The following is a 21,124-nucleotide window of genomic DNA, read 5'->3' as shown; positions in this document are numbered from 1 at the left end:
CGTATGTAAGTACAAACCATTCAAATCGCCGGCAAATAGTTAAATGCCAACGCATAGAACAGCTAGTCAAAGGTCTTAAAGTGATGGGCCAGAAAATAGAGTCCCAGAAGCCAAAGCACAGACAAAATAAAGTTTGTTTTATTTTGTTTTTAGAATGGAAGGGAGGGGCAACTACCTGACCAGGTTATCAGACTTATTTCCAAATTAGGATTCTCAAGGAGACAAAAGCAGAGGACAGTTCGTCTCCTGCAAGAAAGTCAGGAAATAGAAGTAACAGAATACATAGCCACAGGGCCTGTAACCTCAGCCTTAATTCACAGTTTGGCATTACAGGGAGAGAAAGGAGAAAGAAAACAGTAAAACGGAGCTTGGGTGGGTGTTAATAGAAAGCTGTGGTGGGGAAGGAAAAACATGTACGTATACGTTTATCCTCAGTCTTTGTCAAGCATTTCCACTCCTCTTCCCCCAGCTTGCCAAGTGTGCTTTCTCATCTCTGCCCACTCCTTTATGATTCAAAATGCATCAGGACTATCATTTCTTAGATGACAGAAGGGCTACATGGGGACAATAGCATAACTGTGGGTCTTAAGTTGCAGAAAAGACCATTTGTATTTCAGAAGCAGGAAGCAGTCTGGTGGACTGGTACCTAAAGATCCAGGGGAGGTCAAGAGAAACACACCCTGATCATACAGAATTTATAAAGCTGGGTTAAAAATGTTAGGTTTGGGGCTTCCCTGGTGGCGCAATGGTTGAGAATCCGCCTGCCGATGCAGGGGACACGGGTTCGTGCCCCGGTGCGGGAAGATCCCACATGCCGCGGAGCAGCTGGGCCCGTGAGCCATGGCTGCTAAGCCTGTGCGTCTGGAGCCTGTGCTCCGTGACGGGAGAGGCCGCAACAGTGAGAGGTCCGCGTACCGCAAAAAAAAAAAAAAAAAAAAAAATTAGGTTTTATTTTAATGATAATGAAAAATCCATCAAATCATTTTAGGCAGAAGTATCCAAACATAAGAGGATTCCTCTGGTAGTTGAATTACCTCATCTGGTTGAAAGGAGGGTGCATACTTCAGACATGAATTTATAAAAGCAGGTTTGTACCCAGCTGGGGAAGAAAAATGCTGTTCCTTTCCCTTTTCACATGGCAGACAGCCCAAAAGTCTGTACTAAAAGATTTGTGTGGGTTTCTGTTTGGGTAGTTACAGAGAACCTAAGGGAAGAGCATTCCCAGAGTTGCCTCAGAGTCATCCGCTGCTTGACTGAACAGAGCTCCCTATCAGATCGAACACCTAGGCTTAGATAAATTGGACAGAGCTTCTTAATTATTAAGGCCACGGTCTCTACATTGCCTTGGTCCACAGGAAACCATGACTTGAGGCATTGCCCTGGAATGTCACAATGGACATGGCTCTAATTTGGACAATCTACTGCTTTAAGAAACTGGTAATTAAAGACTGTTTATTGTTCTACATTTGAATTTTAAATTAATCAACCCTGTTGCTCTTAAGTTATTCTTAAGCATTTTTAAATACATGTCCATTTTAAAATCTCAGTTTAGTAGAAAAGATGATTCTCTCAAGAACTATCAGCCTGCAAGGATAGAACCTATTACAGATTTTCTATTTACCACCCTGTCTAAAGGATTTCTTACATATTCAGTATTCAAAGAGAAATTAAACAGTAATATGGAAAATAATCATGTGGTTAAAAAAATAATTGAAAAAAAACTAAGAGAAAAAGACTAAAGTTTCTTTAAGAAGAGATTTTTCAAAAGCTAATTATCAGAGTCAGCTGAAGGACTCTGAAGCAATTAAAATGATTAAAACTCAATAGGTCTGAGTGGAAACCAGTGACCTAGCACGCTGAGAGTAGCTGGAAAGAAAGGGATGATAGAGAAAACAAAATAGGCCATGAGTAGATGGCCATTCATGCTGGAACACTGCAATATTACTCTACTTTTGTGTATGTTTTGAATTTTCCATTAAGTTTTTTTTTTTTGAGGGAATAGTCCAAAACGTCTCCTTTCTGATGATCTCACGTTTAGAAGCTGATGAGTTATATTATGACATAGGATTTAATTATTTTGCATTGGATCCTGTAAAAAGCCAAGAGAAACTGATTTTTAGTATGTTTAAAAGGAAGAGGATTTCACATGCTTGGACAAGGATGCTTGCGCCGGTTTGGTGGTGACTGTGCAAACAGCACCACCAAGCTGCTATCATGATTCACTCAGAGAGAAGAGGTAATCTACGATTCACAGAGAATCAACTTTTTTTTTCATATAATTTCAATCCTATATTCCTTTGTGTACTTAAATCTTAAACACTATAAAAACGTGTTTTTTAGAGCAAATTTGGGTTGGATCACACATTCACAGATGATAATTTGTATTAACCAAAAACAGTATTTCATAAGTAACAACACCTGTACAAGTGTTACTAGTAATTTATACTAGAACTCCCCTTTAACAACAAAATTAACACAAAAATGAAATTTAAGAAGTCTAGTAAATTCCTCACACGGAAAGTCTGTTGCATCTGAATGAGCTGTACTTCTTTCAGTAGTACAGGCCACATTGACATTTGACAATAGGCGGAACCACATCTTATGCTATATGATTATGTAGAATTTTTTTTTTTTTTTTTTGCGGTACGCGGTCCTCTCACTGCTGTGGCTTCTCCCATTGCGGAGCACAGGCTCCGGACGCGCAGGCTCAGCAGCCATGGCTCACGGGCCCAGCCGCTCCGCGGCATGGGGGATATTCCCGAACCGGAGCACAAACCCGTGTCCCCTGCTTCGGCAGGCGGACTCTCAACCACTGCGCCACCAGGGAAGCCCTGATTATGTAGAATTTATCAGTCAAAAACATGCCCAAATCCTGACCTGCTCCACAGAGAAAATAATCACATGGACGTTTCCATTGCCGTGAGTTTTCCCCATTTCTCTGTACCACACTAACCAGTAAACATTCACCATTTAATGTGCACATTTCTTCCTTACCTCTCTTGCAAAACGTGAAATCTCGCCGCTACTTTTCCTCCCCTCAAGAGGAATCAACTTCAAAGTTACTGAGGCTTGGAAAGGCCCTTTGGACGCTTGTTTCCAGTTTCAGTAACCCTCAGGACAGTTACAGTTGGGCTATGGTAAAACCTCCTCCTGTTCCTATGCTACATTTTTAGGTTAGCACTTGAAATTAAATTCATTCTTTCACTTCATTTAATCTACATTACTTGAACAACTAATTATGCTACAATTGGGTTATTAGTTCCCTATTACTGCCATAACAAACTATCACAAACTTAGCGACTTGAAAAAAAAAACAATTTTACTACCTTACAGTTAGAGGTTAGAAATCCAAAATCAGTCTTGGGATGTTAACGCCACGGTGGCAGCAGAGCTGATTCCTTCTGGAGATTCTGAAGAAACAGCGATTTCCTTGCTTTTGTCAGCATCTAGAGTCTGAGAACAGGCTTTGCTTCATGGCTAGGTCCTGGCTTATACCTCCCTCCTGCTTCTTTGCCCACACCTCCTACTACTAACTTTCCCCCTTCCGCGGCCTTCTTATAATAATCACATAGGCCCACCTGAATGATTCAGGGTAATTGCCCCATCATTAGAGCCTTGATTAATCACATCTGCAAGATTTCTTTTTTGATGTAATATACTGATAGGTTCTAGAATTAAGGCATGGGCATCTTTGGGAGGTTGGGGGTGCATAACGCAACTTAGCCCAAAAAGTAAAAGGAAGCACACTCAAAACTGATATTGGAGAATAACTTAGAAAAGTCCAATAAGCCTAGTATATATTTAACACTTACCAGAAAGGAAGAATGCACACACTAACATGGTTGAATTTTTTAAACAACAGTTAAGTTACGGATTGGTAGGTATTTTGATGGCAACTGGAGAGAGACTGACTTGGTCTGAATTACTCAGAAAATTGCCTTAACTCCTCACTCACCTTTATTGTTCTAACCCTAACCTTCCAGACACAGAAAGGAAGAATCTGCCCGGGGCACAGGAACATGAGCCTAGGGTTAGGTGCAGTCTGGCGGTGGGGGGGCTTGGAGCTCAGCTGTAACCTTTTCACCTTGAGGTAAGAAAGCATATATTGATGTGAAAATATGTTCCTTGGTACAGAGTAAGGGACTCTTATTTTTATTTTTATGATCTTGGACAGTTTTCTAGTTAACTAGTCAGGGCAAATATATTCATCTACAGGAACTCAACAAAAACTGACAGGTGATCACAGACTTTCCACCTACCTCTGATATTTGTAAAGAGGAAGAGCACATATTCTGTTTGTTCTATAAATAGATTTATCCATATCATAGGAATTTAGAAATAGTGACCCCTGGGTCAATACACTTTCGATTATATTATGAAGCACTTTCACTACAGGCAGCTGAAAAATAGGCTTTTGCTCAACACCTTTGAAGAAAAAACGGAGATGACATCCTTACCTCTGTTCTATATATTAGAGGGTGTTTTTCTCTTGTTTTATTTTGTACGATCTACAACAGCTCTGTACTGACTACATAACCTCAGTGTATTATTTTTAAACTGTTTAAGCCTCCAGAGGTGTTTAAATATAAAACCACCAATTAAAAGCATTTTATTTTCTCACAGAAGTATGCACAGATGGCCTATATTGAATGATGCCAAAATGTTTACAAAAAAATATTTCTCCTTTGCTATTGAAGAAACTGCCTTACAGACTCATGTGGATGGTGAATAAAATTCACTTAGCAAGTAAACCTAGTAGGACCCCATGTGGCCTTGAAGGGACAGACACCTTCCCCTTGCCCCACCCGCCATGTTCTCCACCTGCCTCTTGTTTGCAGAAAAACGTTAGCCTCCTAGGCTTTCCCCTAGTTCCAAAGAATAAACTTAATGAGAGAAGTGAGAAAATGCAGAAACAAAGAAAACAGTCAAGCAAGACAAAATAACAATAGTTTAGCCATTAAACAAAGTCAAGGACCTTTAGTTCCTCCTCAAGAGCTATAGATAATATTCTGAGCCATATTCTTTGAGCTGTTTAGAAGATACTGAAACCCCCTCCAGGTGGATGAAGTTAATTATAGTCTGACTATAAGCACGTAGACCCCAGACTGGTTGGAACCAGAAGGTAGATAATACTCCTGATCACCTCACCACTAATCAATTAGCAGAATGACCACAAGCTGATCACACACCACACAACCTTCCCCTTCTCCCTGTTTTTAAAAAACCTTTCCCTGAAATCCATCAGGGAGTTGGTGTTTTTTGAGCGTCAGCTGCCCTGACTCTGGACTCTGTGTTTGGTACCTTACAATAAATGCTGCATTTTCTTTTATCACAAACCTGTGTCAGTAGATTGGCTTTACTATGCACCTACAAGTAGATCCAAGTTTGATTCGGTAACACAAGTAGGGTTTAATTTTGTACCCCTTTTGTAAGAGGTGTTTTCACTTCCAGCTCAATATCTCTTGGGCCAAGAAGGTCACTAGGCTTAGAAGAAAAATTTTTTTCAATAGCTGTTTCAAGGTGACCCATTTAAATGAACGTACACTTGGTCTCTGAACCTAGATCTACTTACTCCATTATGTGCAGGGTAAATTTCCTATGCTGGGTGCTTCTCCATGGAGCTTTGGACGTCCTTTCAAAATCTCTTCAGAACATTTCTATACATGCTTAGGGAAAGCATATTTTTACTTCCTTCTCTACCCTTACTAGAGTGTGAGCTCTTTGAAGATAGGGACTATGTCCTACACCTTTAATTTTCTATCGCAGTGTTTGACATTACAAAACATTGTTGGCACAGTAAATATTCGTTGAATAAATAAATTAATAAATACAGCACACAGTGAATGAGACCTTGCTGAGTTCTTTCGTTTGGTAAGAAGACTCAGGACGATTTTGTAAGTCTTTTTTTTTTTTTTTGCGGTACGCGGGCCTCTCACTGTTGTGGCCTCTCCCTCCGCGGAGCACAGGCTCCAGACACGCAGGCCCAGCGGCCACGGCTCACGGGCCCAGCCGCTCCAAGGCATGTGGGATCTTCCCAGACCAGGGCACGAACCCGTGTCCCCTACATCAGCAGGTGGACTCTCAACCACTGCGCCACCAGGGAAGCCCCATAAGTCTTATTTTTGAGGTGTTTATAGTTTACTTAGGAATAAGAAGAAGGGAAACTGGACAAAAATCTCAAAACACTACATACAATTGAAAAGCAATCATAATATCTACTCTAAACCTATGATTCTCCAGGCATACAGAGCCATATCAGAATCACTTGGTAAACATATATATATATGTGTGTGTATATATATATATATGTAAATTTAACTGTGCTTTCTCACTCTGGCTACAGTACAGAATAACCTGTGAGAGCTTTATAAAGTTAAGTTGCCTGTGTTCCATTCCCAAATTTCAGGAGTGGACAAAATCAGGAGATTTTGCTGTGCCTTTAGGATTGAGAACCATTGAGCCACTCAGAGCAGAGACCTAGGACAAGAAGAAGTGCATCACCTGAAACTTCTCAGACACACACATAATCTCAGACTTTGTCAAAATCCTCCTGAAACAGAATGTGCATTTAAAAAAAAAATTCGTTATGTGATCCACACATGCATTAAAGTTCAAGAGGCACTGCTCTACATCATATCAACCTACACAGAAAGGGAAAAAAAGTCTGTTGAGGTAATTACGAAATGCTCTTGAAGGAGACATTATAGCCTGTGGGCACCTGGGTTCTGGGGTCAAACTACCTCGATTCCAACACTGAAGGTCTGTTAACTTGATCGGGTTACTTATTATTATGTCTAAGCCTAAGTTTACTACACTAAAATGGAGGTAATGATGATACCAAATCCATACAGTTGCTTTGTGTCATATACTATTATTTCTCACAGAGTAAGCCCTCAGGAAAGTTAATTATTGCCCCTAGGAATGAGTAAACTTGGGCCTGAGAACAGGTGGAAGGCATTCTTTTCAGGTCATTATCTATCTTGAAGTAAACTAAAATAGCAATTCTCAACTAGGGTACACAAACTCCTAAACATAATAAATGCATGCCAGATGGAACAGAAGAACCACCAGTTTTAAGTGGAACATTTTTCAGATTCTCAGTATCAACATGCATCCATTTATAATTTATCTAAAATTAAAATTTATCATGCCTGCAACAGTGTCTGAGCTTTGCCTTTCTTTTCCTTTCCCCACTTGCCTTTCACAAAGGTCCTCCTCCCGAACTTACAAACTCAAAACTTAATGTTGCCCTGGGTGAAAAAAACAAAACAACAACAACAACAGCAGCCAAAAAAACAGTTGTGGCACCAAAAGCACTTTTTATGCATCATCTAGGTGATAAACTATTAATAGCAAGACTCAGTGCCCTCTTCACCAGCTAGCCATCCAGCTACCTATTTAGAAGAGTTCAGACTTGAACACACAGATGTCTGCACCTGTGATGAGTATTCAGTTTATTTAAATTAAAAAATGGAATCAGTCTTTTCTGACAGTAAATTTGATTTGGTGATTGGTTTGGCAATGAGGATTAACTTCACCATTTAATGAGAACATTCTTCCATAAATTGAATGAGCTATAGCTAAAGGTAAAAGTTTTTGACAAATATGTTTTAAGCACACACACACACACACACAAAACACACAGTAGTCTTAAAATGGAATTTTTTATGATAATTTAAAAATAGTAAATAAAATTCAGATGTCAGCTTAAAAATGTATGGGCATTACAGTTTGTCAAAGTTCCTGAAGTTTGCAGATTACTATTGGGTAGACCAAAAAGTGCCTTCGGTTTTTAAGTAAAAATAAAAGACACATTTTTCATTTTCGCCAAGACCTTTATTGAACAACGTATTCATCCTTTTGTTCCACTACCTTCTGCCATTTTTCAGGCAACTTCATAATTTCGTCTTTCCAAAATTGTTTTATCTTTTTGAGCTAAGAACTGTTCCAGGTGCCTTTTCCAGTCTTCCAGGGAATTGAAATTTTTTCCATTAAGAGAATTTTGTAAAGACCAAAATAAATTGAATTCCGAAGGTGCAATGTCTGGTGAATATGGCAGATGAATCAGAACTTTCCAGCCAAGCTGTAACAGTTTTTGTCTGGTCATCAAAGAAAAATGCGGTCTTGTGTTATCCTGATGGAAGATTATGCATTTTCTGTTGACTAATTCTGGACGCTTTTTGTCCAGTGCTGCTTTCGGTTGGTCTAATTTGGAGCAGTACTTGTTGGAATTAATCAGTTGGTTTTCCGGAAGGGGCTCATAATAGAGGACTCCCTTCCAATCCTACCTTATACACAACATCACCACCTTCTTTGGATGAAGACTGGCCTTTGGTGTGGTTGATGGTGGCACATTTCCCTTACCCCATGGTCTCTTCCATTCCACATTATTGTACAGTATCCACTTTTCATCTGTCAACACATTTTAAAAACTTAACGTTTTCATTACGTTTAAGTAGAGAATCACATGCGGAAGTACGGTCAAGAGGTTTTTTTTGCTTAAATTATGCGGAACCCAAACATCAGAGCGATGAACATAACCAAGCTGGTGCAAATGATTTTCAGTGCTTCATTTGGATATTTTGAGTATGTCGGTTATCTTCTGCATGGTATAACATTGATTGTTCTCAAGTAATGTATCGATTTGATAGCTATCAACTTCAACTGGTCTACCCGACCGTGGAATGAGAAATCTCCAGCAAGAAATCTCCAGCATGAAATTTAGCAAACCACTTTTGACATGTTCGATCAGTCACAGCCAGCACCTACTCCATACACTGCACAAATTTTTTTTTTTTTGCATTTCAGTTGCACTTTTACCTTTCTTGAAATAATAAAGCATAATATGCCAAAAATGTTGCTTTTTTTCTTCCATCTTCAATATTAAATGGCTACACAAAATGTCACCAATTTTGATGTCTTCTTTTACACACATGCTGATATGACAGCTGTCACCTCACCTACAATCTAACAAAATTGTTTCAAGAAGATAAAGACAACTAAGTGCTTCTAGACCCATCTTACAGAAAAAAACAAATGAACCTTTTGGCCAACCCAATATTTGAAGTGATGTTAGTTCAAGCCTTGATAGGCAGATTTATCTCCCAGCCTTGTACTATTTATGATGTTCTATACGGCACTGGAAGCTCCAGAGAAGAAAACGCCAAAAAGACGTCCCAAATGCTTATCTGGGCTTAATAAAAGAAGAAAGTAAAACAGAATGCGGTGCATGCTCTTACCTCAAGTCTCTTATTGGTACTCCAATACATTTATAATATCAGGTTCCAACAATAAAATAACATCTTAAGGAAAAGAGCTTAGATGCATGCAGAAAGTACAGAGTTCTATACTCGCAGATCTATGCTTAAGTTTTTAGTGGTGAAAAAATTAAAAATCCACAAATACAATGATATCATAAATAGCAGGGAATAACAGACCTGGAAACCATAAAATGCAGGGACTAGTGGGATTTTTTGTTTTTGTTTTTGGAGTCTTTTTGGTATTTTAAAGTCTTTGGTGCAGAAATATTGGGATATAATGGCATGGTTCAAGAGTGACAAGAAAGAGCGAATGCAATGAAAATTGCAATGGATACAGCTTAAAAAAAATATCAATTAGCTTTTAATGATTCTCTTTGTTTAATAATTCTCCCAGAATGAATATCACTCATTGTCATTTCCCTTTGCATTATTTAATGATAGAAGTGTGGGCTTCCCTGGTGGCACAGTGGTTGAGTGTCCGCCTGCCGATGCAGGGGACACGGGTTTGTGCCCCTGTCCGGGAAGATCTCACATGCCGCGGAGCGGCTGGGCCCGTGAGCCATGGCCGCTGAGCCTCTGCGTCCGGAGCCTGTGCTCCGCAACAGGAGACGCCGCAACAGTGAGGGGCCCACGTACCGAAAAAAAAAAAAAAAATGAAATTGCAATCAGCTGGCAATGAGCACTGAGGTTACATAGAACATAGTTGAAATATAAAGGCAATTCAAATTTTTATATGGATACTAAAGAAGTATGTCAATCCTAGCCTCAACTCTAAAATGAGCATCACTGTGAGATTTAATTTCTGTACATGCAAAGCAGTTAATACAATTTCAGTGAAACCCAGCAGAACCCTGTGGGGCTCCTGGGCACAAAAGCCTTTCTGTGTCCACTGTTTTTTTGTTTAATAGGAAATAGGTTTCATTCAGCCTCCAGGACCTTCCCTGACTTCCAAAGGGCAGGTTCAAACGGTTGCTAATCAGGGAAGGGAGGGGCTAAGAAGAAAAGGGAGGAGCAGTTAAAGAAACAATAGTGCACCTTGGGGCAGGGCCCTGGTTCCCCCTCAAGGGATACACATAACAATATCTTTAAGCTGTTTTGCAGATACTAAAACCCCCACCAGGTGAAAGAAGTTAATTGTATGCTGCCTACAAGCATGCAGACTGAAGACAGTTAGAACCAGAAGGTTGATGATGCAGACTCTCAATTACCTCACCACCAACCAATCAGAAGAATGTCCATGAGCTAACCAGCCCCCCCCTCTTTGAACACCTACGACAAAACTCCTCACTACCTCCTCCCAGTCAGGACACACAGTTTTTAGGGCATTAGCCCACTATGGCCCCCTTTGCCTGGAAAAGCAATGAAGCTATTCTTTTCTACTTTACCCAAAACCCCGTCTCTAAGATTCAATTCGGTACCTGTGTACAGTGGCCGAATTTCAGCTTCACCATTTACTTTACATATATTACATTTTTTAATACTGGTAAAATTCTATGAGGTACACATTGCTATTATATATTATAGATGAGTCTGTTTTATAGATGAGAAACTGAGGTAGAGAAAGGTTATTGCTTAAGTTCACACTGCCAGTAAATAGTAGAGGAAAAATTTGTCTTGTCTTGTTTTTCCTCAGGTATCTGATTCTGGAACCCGCGATCTCAATCACACATCACACTAGAACGTAACAGATACTCATAATTGTAAGCTTTTTTTTTTTTTAGTTCATTAATTAATTTATTTATTTTTGCTGTGTGGGGTCTTCGTTTCTGTGCGAGGGCTTTCTCTAGTTGTGGCAAGCAGGGGCCACTCTTCATCGCAGTGCGCGGGCCTCTCACTATCGCGGCCTCTCTTGTTAAGGAGCACAGGCTCCAGACGCACAGGCTCAGTAGTTGTGGCTCACGGGCCTAGTTGCTCCGCGGCTTGTGGGATCCTCCCAGACAAGGGCTCGAACCCGTGTCCCCTGCATGAGCAGGCAGATTCTCAACCACTGCGCCACCAGGGAAACCCCTGTAAGCTTTTTATTTCTCTTTTATTTTCTACCAATGTTAAGTAATGTAAGTTTTCTGAAGAGGGAACTTTCTAGAAGAAAAGGAAACTCTCCACAGAGGAAGTGGTAAAGTGCTTGGATCTAAAGGAAAGATGTGATTTGGATAAGCAGAAGAGGAAGTGAAGAGCATTCTAGATACGGAACAGCATATGGTGATGAAAAGTTTGGAAGAAGGACTAATCTTATTATGCTTCGAGAGATTGAACAGGCTGAAATTAGGAAAATTTGTAGGGAGGTGTAGGAGATAAAGCTGGAGAGATAAGGTAAGCCCAGTGGATAAAAATGCCTTGAAAAGCTAGGCAGAACATGTTAGTTTTGACTTGGAGAAGATAGATTTCTGAGACCAGAGTGACATGTAGTTAGTATTAATGGCATAAATTAATGGAAGGTAAACACTGTATTCAGATTTCAATAGTTATTTAACCTTTTTAAAATTTCAATTTCCCTCATCTATAAAAGGGTGAAAATAATATGTATCTCAAAGAATTATTTTGAGCATTAAACAAAATAATAAAAAGCACATAATACAGTGTCTGAAACCCTGAGTGATTTATATGAGGCATCTGCTAAAATTATTATTTTAATAGTAGGAGTAATAGAAGAAAAACAGAGGCAGAATCAAGGAGGAGGAGATGGGGGGAGGGGAGGTAAAACAGCAGCCAGTAGCAGCTGCCATTATCATAGAATCTTTTTTTTTTTTTTTTTTTTTTTTTTGCGGTACGCGGGCCTCTCACTGTTGTGGCCTCTCCCGTTGCGGAGCACAGGCTCCGGATGCGCAGGCTCAGCGGCCATGGCTCATGGGCCTAGCCGCTCCGCGGCATGTGGGATCTTCCCGGACCGGGGCACGAACCCATGTCCCCTGCATTGGCAGGCGGACTCTCAACCACTACACCACCAGGGAAGCCCTATCATTGAATCTTATAAAATTTATCTCCTCTGGTGAGACTTAGGAACTGAGCAGTTTTTAAGATGTAAGATGTTACAAGGTTCTTTTGAAACATTTCATCTCTGGGTTACTCTCAGGCAAAATTTAGAAGTCCTGCTATCCTGCTCTCAAGATTTCATACTAAATGTGTCTCATACACCTCTCTCTAATTGCCTGTTGACTGGTCCTGCCCCCTTTACATGGCGATCCACTTGAATCTGTCTCTCCTGAGTGAGGCACCAGGCTACAGTCACCTCCATCTACTTGTGTCAGTCCTGGTCCCTCAGAACTTTGTTACATACTTGCTATCAATCTGAATTAAGGCATATGTAGTTGATAAGGGCTTAATGCAATCTGCCAAGATGTGGATGTAATTTTGGATGGTTTGTAGATGAACACTTTATATTATAATTGTTATTTTCTTCATTTTAAGTATTAGGAAGATACTTTTTTGTTGTTAGCGACATTAAGTTTTCTTTTGAAACACATTTACTTATAGTAATCTATTTAGAATAATGAGTCATAACCATTTGAATGAAAGAGAAATCAATGTGTGTAAATAGATATAAATACATGATAGATAGGTAGATAGATACATAGATACATAGAAAGATAGATACATAGATAGGAAGGCTCTTCCTCATAACAGAATGCCAAGTAATAAATACATAGGAAATAATGGAGTTTTAAAATCATCAATGGAGGCTACAAGCAGTGGATGGAGTTCAGAGAATCTATAAGGTACTTACTAACTATGAAAGGAAAAATTTGATTTTAAAGTAGACAAACCTGTAGACTGTTTCTGGATTTCTTTGTTTCTTTGTTTATTTCTAGTGCAAAAATGCTGCTTGGACCATTATTGGAAATGACTCCTGTTGCACATTTATAAGCATGTTTTAGGATATGTTCCTAGGGGTGAAAATTTTGCATCATGGGTTACACACATCTTTAGCCCCATGAGAAAATGCCAAATTGTTGCTTAAACTGATTGTCTCAGTCTACATTCCTACCAGCAAGGTATATAAAACATTTCCATTGTTACACATCTTCACTAACAATTAGTAATGTTGCCAGATTTTTTAGCTTTATCAATGTGGTGGACATAGAGATATTTATCTTTATGTTTTCATTTGTATTTATCTTATTGGTAGCATCTTTTCACATAGGTACAAGCCACTCATTTGTGAAATTCCTGCTCATGAGTTGGTCTAATTTTTTGTTGGCTTGTCTTTTTCCTTATCACTTTCAAGAGTCTTTATAGGTCATGTTGTTTGTTAGTTATATGTCTTGAATAAAGTTTTGGGTTTCACTTTTTATTCTCTTTTTGGAGAATGGAGGCTTTTTACAAACAGAGGTTTCTGATTTTATTGTTATAAAAAATATCAATCTTTTCCTACATGAATTGTAGTTTATTTTGTTTTAGAATCTTTAAAATCTTGTTTTAGAATCCTACATATCCCAATTATATAGAGATTTTATATTTTATTTTCTTCAGAAAGTTCTGAAGCTTTCTTTCAGGTCTGAGTTTGACCCATCTAGACTGGATGATGTGAGGCAGGAAACTAAAAGTTGAGGAACTGAAAAAAATGAATATGCCAAATTTCTGACTGATCCTGTTTTGCACTTCAAATTTTGAATTTGTAGACTGGGAAAAACACTAGTACCTTCTTTTTACTATCATTTGAGTTAATGCCTAAAAAGGTTAATGCATATAAAATGTTTATGGCAATATCTGACACAGTAATTTTAACTTTATTATATTGAATTCAGCTTCAGACCTGGAATACAGAGATTGAAAGTTATAATCATCCTAATTTTGTCATTTGGGAAAGTTAGAGATTTATTATTTTAAAGAATGAATACTTCCTACTTTGAAAGAGGGACCATTTTATAATCAAATAGCAAAAAGAATGCTTCTAATTTATTTGGGCAGTTTTTTTTCTCTGCTTAAAATGAACCAACAGGGCTTCCCTGGTGGCGCAGTGGTTGAGAATCTGCCTGCCAATGCAGGGGACATGGGTTCGAGCCCTTGTCTGGGAAGATCCCACACGCCGCGGAGCAACTGTCCCGTGAGCCACAACTACTGAGCCTGCGTGTCTGGAGCCTGTGCTCTGCAACAAGAGAGGCCGCAACAGTGAGAGGCCTGCGCACCGCGATGAAGAGTGGCCCCCACTCGCCGCAACTAGAAAAAGCCCTCGCACAGAAATGAAGACCCAACACAGCCAAAACTAAAATAAATAAATTAATTAAAAAAAAAAAAATGAACCAACAATTTTGGCCCAACACAATGCAATCCCCCTAAGAAGCATATCCATGTTGTTTGTTATTATTTAACAAACAAAAATGTATGTGGCACATTGATTATGCCACAAGAATAATCTGAGAAATAGATACTAGTCACTTAATATCCATATGACTGGAGAATCCTATTTTTTGAATCACCCCAACTGCTTACACCTTGTTTTATCTGAAAACTCTTAATCATTCTCTCTATTGCAAGTATTAGTAAAACTTCTGTGAAGTTTTACTAGGCTTATAGACACTAATACAGTTGTTCTAAATTCTGGAAACCAAAGCAATTTGTACTGCCTCTTGTATCAGACATTGCTGTTTGCTCATCTAACTGCCACTGGCCCTCGACACACACATATATTCTGATAAATCCATCTCCTGTTACAGAATATGAAAATATGAGATACTTAATCTTGTAATGCTGATTTCCAAATGTGGTCAGTGGCACTTGAGAGAGTCTGCAGGGAGGTTTCTTTGGTGTCTGGTATTAGAAAATCAGATATTCACAGATAAGTCATCCTGTGACCTTGAGGGAATAAACTTGAGAATGAAAGACCATTGACTACGGAAGGCAGAGCTTCAGGAAGGAATTTTCCCAGATCTTCCATGACATGTGTGTCACAAAATGAAACAAACCTGGAAATTTGTACCTCCTTACTTGTTACTGTGATGATAAACCCCGATTTTTTAAGGCAATTTTGGTCTCATGTCTCTTACTTGGTTTTGATACACTGCTCTCATACCTCATAGATAGCATTCTAATTTATTGGCATGTACAGTAGACAATGAATAAATGTTTGTCAAGTAAAAGCAATGGAGAACTACTTCCCCTCTCATATCTGGATGTTGCCTGACAAGAATATTGCTACCTACTTCAGGAAATAACAGGAAGGGAAATAAGGCCACAGGCCATTGTACTGCACAGATTAAAACCACCCTGCACAAGTTTTACGCACTGGGTCTTTCATTTTAAACTATAGGTAAAATCATTAAACTAATTTATTGCAGTTTATGTAGATTGGGCAGCTGTTAAGATTTAGATGGACCAAGTTTTATTTTAGCCACTAGAACGAATAAAATGCAATAAACTACAGCCAAATGTCAAACACCCATTTTAGAAATGATCTCTTCCATTAATTGTTTTCCTGTTCTCAATAATTCACTATTACAGAGCAGAAAGCCCATTGAATTATATGGTTGTAATTAGGCTGTTGCTTTAACATGTTTTATGCTTCAGTATTTCTTATGCCTCCAGTAAAAGAAAAAATATCTGATAATGGCCTTATATAAAGCTGTCCTTGGATGGAATTTTGTTTTGTTTCAGAAAACTTGTACTAGAAGTATATACTCTTTGTCCAAAATTTAAAAGTTAAAATAAAATAAAAATGATACTTTGCACCTGTTGATGTATACAGGACATTCTTACATTAAAGTTTTTTGACATTAATCAGAAAACAAACAAACCCTAATCATATTTTTGTAAGTCACTATATATATATATATATATATATATATATATATATAAATGTACCACTGTTATGACTAATCTAATCAGGACCAATCATTTTAAATGTATAACAGATAATACACATAGTTTCAATTTTTTTCTTCTTCAGACATTAGAGACCATGATGTTTCAAAATTCATGACCTTAAGAATCTTGAATATCATTACAAAATGACATCATTCCATTAAAAGGAGGATTCTCAAAAATCTCATCTCTTGATTTCCATATAAAACAAAAGCCATACCTCAGCTACATTCCACTCCTTCTACAAACTTATCTAGTAAAGGAGACATCAGGGGAAGGAGCTTGAGTCTCCCCAGCCATGCCATAGACACATGTGTCTGTGTCGTGGGGTATCATACATTTAAAAGCAGTAACTCTTGTTCATCTTTGGTGGAAACAAAAGCAATTCTGCACATAATTTCTACCATGTACTTGAAGAAAGGAAAACTCTACCTCTTTTCTCTAAATAAATGTAAATTTTATGTTTTTTACCTTCACATATTTCACCAACCTTCATATCTATTGCTCTTCTTCCTTGCATTCTCTCCATGTAACTCCTCAGGTATTTTATTGTCAGACCTCAAACCGAACACTTTTTTTTTTTTTTAAATAAAGTATAGAGTTGCTACAGAATTATCTAAAAGCTATAGTCTTAATAGCTAAACCCTAAGATTACTTTCTCATTGGCCACTACCACTCAATAGCTATATTGCATTGCAAGTTAAGACCTAAGTAAAACTGCTTAAGATGTATTTAAGTCCGAAAAAAAAAAACAAAAAACCCACCAAGGTCCCCTTAAGAAAGTAAGACATTCTTTACATTCATGGTGAATATGCCAATGTTCATTCTTCAGCAAAATACTGTTTTAGTGTTTAATGCTTCAAAACAATAGCTGGTAATTGTTTCAAATATGCATTTGTCCATAATGAGAGCTTTAATTTGTATGCTCTAATTATTTTTGTTTTAACTAATTAAAAAATTTAATAACAAAAACCTTAATTAAATAGAGTTGGAAGACCAGAAGAGGGAGCTCTCATGCCCTGAAACAATAGCAGAACCCAACACGAAGAAAGACTCCTTTCCTGGCAAGGATTTAACCCATGAAAAAGCATGGACTCTTCATTTACTATAGTCCTTCCAACTTCTTTTTCCTCTCTATAAAAGCTTCTTCTTCTCTTGCCCTGGGGGAACTTACACTTGGCTCCCCAAGGTTGTAGACCCCAAACTGCAATTTTCTGCTGATCCCAAATAAACTTACCTTTGTTGGGAAATATCTGGTAGACTATTTGTTTCATGTCAACACTAAAAAGTGTATTACCTATGTTTTTATATTGATAAGACTCTTATATCCAGTTATTTTAAAATGTATTTCCAAATGTTTTAAGTAACATGTGCATTGTCATTGTCATGAGATGTATTTGATGAAAGATAAATATATTAGAAATATGTAATTAAATCATTTGTCATCATTGTTTAAAGTATTAATATGTGTATTTAAATAATGCTTTTAAAATTCATTCCAGACAAAGTTCGCACGAGATTTTATAAATAGAAGTTTGTATAGCCTAACTGTTTCTGAATAAGGAAAGTATCAATAGTTTTCCCTCTGAAAAGGAGTTCTATTTGTCATTTGTTATGTCTTATTGATCAGTGAATGTCTGGTGCCTTGAGAAAATAACATGCCTTAGAATGTAAACCTTTCACAGACTACAAATTCGAAACACTTTTATAGTAATTTACATAATTAACTCATAATGTCATACTTTAAAAAGGCGATAAAATGCTGTATTATATTTAGCACTTCAATCAGATGTACCAGTTTGCTAATTCTAAGTGTTTCGTCTCTGATCTACTCACTCATTTGTAACTTTCCCTAACTCCTCATAGAAAATTTGACACTTTATGAGCATTAAGCACTCTCACCAGAGAATGATGAATGTGACAATACGTGTGTTTGAACATAACCATAATGCAAACCATTTGACAGCCAGATTTGAACTGTCATTCTTACTAGATTTTCTCAAGGGTCAACATTGATCTTCGGATAATTCATATTTCTTTTAGACTTTCTCTGTGTATCTAAGAAAGAATTAGAATGGACGTTTGGCTGAGCACATAACAAATAGATACAAAATTTAGATGAATTTTAGATAACTTAAAATTCAGGTTTTTTTATGGATAACTTAATTATATTAGATCTATATCACTTTATTTCAGTTATTTATTTATTTATTAGTTTAGTTTTGGCTGCATTGGGTCTTCGTTGCTGCGCGCGGGCTTTCTCTAGTTGCAGCAAGCGGGGGCTACTCTTCCTTGTGGTGCGCAGGCTTCTCATTGTGGTGGCTTCTCTTGTTGCGGAGCACGGGCTCTAGGCGCGTGGGCTTCAGTAGTTGTGGAGCACAGGCTTCAGTAGTTGTGGCTCGTGGGCTCCAGAGAGCAGGATCAGTAGTTGTGGCTCGTGGGCTCTAGAGCGCAGGCTCAGCAGTTGTGGCTCACGGGCTTAGTTGCTCCTCGGCATGTGGGATCTTCCCAGACCAGGGCTCGAACCCATGCCCCCTGCATTGGCAGGCAGATTCTTAACCTCTGTGCCACCAGGGAAGCCCAAAATTCAGGTAATTTTTTGTTTGTTTTGTTTTTGCGGTACGCGGGCCTCTCACTCCTGTGGCCTCTCCTGTTGCGGAGCACAGGCTCAGGACGCGCAGGCTCAGCGGCCATGGCTCACGGGCCCAGTCGCTCGGCGGCATGTGGGATCTTCCCGGACCGGGGCACGAACCCGTGTCCCCTGCATCGGAAGGCGGACTCTCAACCACTGCGCCACCAGGGAAGCCCATCAGGTAATTTTTAAAACCCTCACCCACACTTAGAAAATAAGGAATTGAATGATATTTGAAGAGTATTTCCTTGGAGAGAGCTGTGCTATGAGCTTCTCTCACTGACTTTTCAGGTATTTGGGGTATAATCTACCAATCCCAAATTAAGAGAGAGTGCCTCTGAGGAGACCATTTAGGGGATTAAGTAACTGTGCTACAATTTGGGGGCATTTCAACCTTCTCCCTTGAAAAATATAAAGAATGAGCTAAGTATTCTATCAGAAAGGAGACCAGGCATGGATAGATCTCAGGAAAGAAAAGCTAGAGGTAACACCTGATGTCAATTGCTGAGGAAGGTTTAAGCAATGGATCTTAGGAACGTTTACTAGTTGCATAAAGGCTACTGCTATACAATCTGTAGAGACTGGTGGGGTCTTTGAAGAAACCACAGATGTAGTGATGAAAAAAAAAAAATCAGCTTTAAATACCTACCAGGCCAGGTCAATATCATTTAATTAATCTCAACATTATCCCAGACAAATGACATGAATTGACACTATGTCTTAAAGTTCTGAATTGATTATGGACATATTTTACCATCATAAAGTTACCAGAAAAGTCAAGAAGCCTGCCTGAGTTTCTCAAGGGGCAGGGAAATAACCATGCTGACAGTGATTAAAATAGATACTCATAGACAAAAATAAAGTTGTTTTTGTTTATTGTATGCCATAATCTGTGCTTAAACTTTGGAAGTATTCACAAGGATAAGGCTGCCTTCACGGCGGCAGTGCTTCCTCAATACAGGAGCACTGTTACTGCAAACACACAGTCTTAGCCTTATGTCGTACACAGTATTATCTGTCATGGCTTGGACACAAACACTGTGGTGGGTTGGCCTGGATTTCAGGTATATTACACATTTATAAGAACCGTTTCCTCAGAAAAAGGAAGTCGTGGTCTCATAAGTGAGCAAGACACTTGGTTAGTGATGTACAATTTTTAAAAAGACTTGAAAAGGATATGAAATTGCAACATGCCGCAAAACCTACAGGGCTTCTCAGGTGTCAGAGAAATTGCTCCAATCGATTTTAACATCCCATTAAGGCCAGCCAGCAAACCAGGGGATGTACTGTCTGCAACAATAAAGCATTCCTCTGGAGACTCAGCCTTGGTAGAATAAATAAAAAGGGGTAATTCCTTCTATTAATTCAGTTCACTCTGGCCATTGATAGGAATATAGAGTCAGATTCCTGAAAATAACACATATTGTCGAGGGGCGTGAAGTCTACTATAACTAAACAGAAGTTGGAACACAGTATAAAGTATCAGTTTTATTATATCATATAACCTAAGCGCAATCAAAACTTCCTCTTCCAGTAATAAAAAGGAAATACTGAGCAAATGGATGAAAACTTTCATTATGATGTTCAAAACAGCTGAGATAAAAGCATAAGCATTAAATTTGGGGGTAAAAACAGATGGGTGGGATATGACCTTCTCTAACTTGTGAGGACAGCACTGAATCTCTAGTTCACAAATATGTCCCAGTAACATGCAGAGATGTATATTTGCATCTTTCAAATAATAATTTTAGTCATGCTAAGTTTGTGTACAAAAGTACTGAAACGTGATTAACACTCAGTCAAATGTATGTCATATGTTCTAATCAATTTAAAAGGATTAGAGACGAATATATATGTCTGATCACTACATGTGAGAAGCATTCGTTATGTGCATATTTGGAAGAGAACCTTTTTTCTCACTGATATTTCACATAATAAAATAATTTGAACATTGAACTTAACACAGTTATTGGGAAATGATGTAATGGTTCCACAGAAATACATGCATATATATTTATGGGTAGGAAATGCTAAAGTATTAATAAAATAAGAGATTGGAGTTTATAGTAAAAATACAATAAGGTAAATGATAAAATACTTCAGCATTAGCCCTTACTTGGGGATGAATTATCTTTTTGCCCTTGTTATGGACTATAGTGATCATTTGTTTCTCTTAATGGATTTAGTTTCCACCAACACATTTCAAACTGGTTTAAAAATACACATTACATTTTTCTTACTTCCAGTAGCATTTCCCATCTGTCCAGAGGAAGAATTGACGAGACTTCATGTGTTTTATAATGAGAGGTGAGAAAGGAATCCAAGATATTTCCCAGGTTTCTTTTTGGGAAACTGGGTAGATGGTACTTCTATTTACAGGAACGGGAAAGATAAAAGTAGGTTTATGGGGACTTCCCTGGTGGCGCAGTGGTTAAGA

At 38.3% G+C, this 21,124-nt stretch overlaps 1 protein-coding gene across 8 annotated transcripts in view; it reads right to left on the bottom strand.

Annotated features, from left to right (window-relative positions):
• PTPRD (protein tyrosine phosphatase receptor type D) overlaps positions 1–21,124 on the bottom strand; it is a 2,000,866-nt gene that overhangs the window by 1,542,105 nt on the left and 437,637 nt on the right. The window lies entirely within an intron of this gene.

This window comes from Monodon monoceros, unplaced genomic scaffold (genome assembly GCF_005190385.1).
Source record: "Monodon monoceros isolate NGI ecotype Baffin Bay Population unplaced genomic scaffold, NGI_Narwhal_1 Super_Scaffold_5, whole genome shotgun sequence".
Classification (NCBI taxonomy): Eukaryota; Metazoa; Chordata; class Mammalia; order Artiodactyla; family Monodontidae; genus Monodon; species Monodon monoceros.
The sequence above is the reverse complement of the archived record's forward strand: the minus strand, read 5'-3'. Positions and strand labels throughout refer to the sequence as shown.